General features: G+C 37.4%; 1 non-coding gene across 1 annotated transcript; it reads right to left on the bottom strand.

Annotated features, from left to right (window-relative positions):
* Nucleotides 1-778: 778 nt before the first annotated feature.
* On the bottom strand, nt 779-851 carry TRNAF-GAA (transfer RNA phenylalanine (anticodon GAA)). Its single transcript has one exon. It is a non-coding gene; the product is annotated as a tRNA-Phe (tRNA).
* Nucleotides 852-2,627: the final 1,776 nt, after the last annotated feature.

Below are 2,627 nucleotides of genomic sequence, written 5' to 3'. Positions count from 1 at the left end.
CAAATAAAGCAGGTAAAGTTGAATACAAGAGAGGTGGAAGCAAGTTTGACAGAAAGACAGAATGTAAAAAATATGTTGAAATGGTTGTCTTATCGATCAGCTTGATAAAAGGTTTTGATCATTATAAACAACGTCAATATGAGTTGACTCCAAATAGCATTTGTGGCATGCAAAGCAGAAGTTCAAAATGTGCCTAAACCCGGGATTGAACCAGGGACCTTTAGATCTTCAGTCTACTGCTCTCCCAACTGAGCTATTTCATCCAGCTGGCAATTTTGGCTTTCTGTTGTATTTTTTATAATTGTTAAAGATAAATGCAGAACCTGGTCACTCTATCTGCATGTGCAGTTATGTGTTAAATTGTCCAGTATTATTCAGTAGCTAAATTGGTCTGATGGGTGAATTTCCTTTTTAGGAGCCAAGTTAGTTAGATGATGTTTGTAAACTATGAATGGACTTATACTCAGAAACACAGACCTATATGGCGAGGGTCGGCAAGCTAGGTCATCTGACTACTAACAGTTTTGTATAAGGGGAACTGGAGGCTGATGCAGGCAAAGCTTTACTTTCAATTAAAGGAAGAATTGGGAAATAAAGGAGGCAAAGTTGAATACAAGAGAGGTGGAAGCAAGTTTGAAAGAAAGACAGAAAGTAAATAATATGTTGAATTAATTGTATTGTCGATTATCTTGATAAAAGGTTTTGATCATTATAAACAAAGTCAATATGAGTTGACTCAAAATAGTCTTTGTGGCATGCAAAGCAGAAGTTCAAAATGTGCCAAAACCCGGGATCGAACCAGGGACCTTTAGATCTTCAGTCTAACACTCTCCCAACTGAGCTATTTCGGCCTGCCAGCAGCTATAGTATTCAGCCTCTTTTTTTGAACAATCCCAGAACAGAGATGCAGAACCTGGATTTTCAATCTGAGGTTAGAGCTGTGTTTTAATGTGTCCTGCATTGTTCAGCAGCTAACTGGTGAAATGGGTGAGTAGCGTTTTTGGGATAAATGTTAGGTCGTTTTTCTTTTAAAACTCTGAGTGGACCAGCACTGTATTACACAGACGTATGTCGCCTGAGTAGGTAAGCTAAGTCATCTCAATACTGACAACTTTGTTCAAGGAGAAGTGAAAGCTGATGCAGACAAGTTTACTTTGAAAAAAGTATAAAATGGGATAAATTCGTCATCAAAGCTGATGGCAAGTGAGGTGGAAGCAAGTTTAGAAGGAGGACAGAAAGACAACTTTTTGTTGAAGTTATCATGTTGTTGATCAGTTGATAAAATATTTTGAGAAATAAAGAAAAAAAAACTAGAGCTGATTTCAAGAAATATTTTGCAAGAATGTAGGATCCCCTCGCACTGTGCTGAAAGTCAGGATTGAATCAGGTACCTTAAGCTCTTCAGTCTAACGATCTCCCAACTGAGATATTTCAGCCAACAAGTCCCTGTGGCCTCCTGATGTATTATTAATAATTGTAGACGATACATACAGAACCTGGTCATTCTATTTTCGTTTATAGTTATGTGTTAAAGTGTCCAGTATCATTCAGCAGGTAACTTGGTCTGATGAGTGAATATCCTTTTTAGGGGACAAGGTAGGTAGAATTTTTTTTTCTAAACTTTGAATTGACTTATACTCTGAAACACAGACCTATATGGCCAGGGTGTACAAGCTATGTCATCTGACTACTGACAGTTTTGTATAAGGGGAATTGGAGGCTGATGCAGGCAAAGCTTTACTTTAAAATAAAGCAAGAAGTTGCAAATAAATGAGGCATAGTTGAATACAAGAGAGGTGGAAGCAAGTTTGAAAGGAAGACAGAAAGTAAATAATATGTTGAATTGATTGTGTTGTTGATCAGATTGATGAAAGGTTTTGATTTAACTCCAAACAGCTTTTGTGACATGAAAAGCAGAAGTTGAAATTGTGCCGAAACCTGGGATTGAACCAGGGACCTTTAGATCTTCAGTCTAACACTCTCCCAACTGAGCTATTTCAGCCTGCTGGTAGTTTGGGTCTTCATCCTTTCTTTTAAACTTCCCAAGAAAATAGATGCTCAACCTCATGCTAGAGCTATGTTTTAAGATGTCCTGTATCATTCATCAGTTAACGGGTGCAATAGGTAAATAGCATTTTTCGGATCCAGGTTAGGTAGCTTTTGTTTTTTACTCTGAATGGACTAGCACCATATTACACAGAGGTATTTGGCCAGAGTAGGTAAGCTATGTCATCTGAATACTGAAATCTGTGTTCAAGGAGAAGTGGAAGCTGATGCAGACAAGAGTTTACTTTACAAAAAAGCATGAAATAGGAAACATTTGTAGTCGAAGCTGAATGCAGGAGAGGTGGAAGCAAATTTAGAAGGAGGACAGAAAGACAATTCTATGTTGAATTGATCATGTTGTCGATCAGTTGATCAAATATTTTGATAAATAAAGAAAGAAAAACTTGAGCTGATACCAAGAAATATTTTGTGAGAAGCAAGAAACCTCTCACACTTTTCCGAAACCCAGCATTGAACAAGGGACTTTTAGATTTTCAATCTAACACTCTCCCAACTGAGCTATTTCATCCAGCTGGCCATTTTGGCTTTCTGTTGTATTTTTGATAATTGTTAAAGACAAA

The sequence above is a fragment of the Triturus cristatus genome, chromosome 8 (genome assembly GCF_964204655.1).
Source record: "Triturus cristatus chromosome 8, aTriCri1.1, whole genome shotgun sequence".
NCBI classification, from domain to species: Eukaryota; Metazoa; Chordata; class Amphibia; order Caudata; family Salamandridae; genus Triturus; species Triturus cristatus.
Note: the sequence above shows the minus strand (reverse complement) of the source record. Positions and strands in the feature narration are given on the sequence as shown.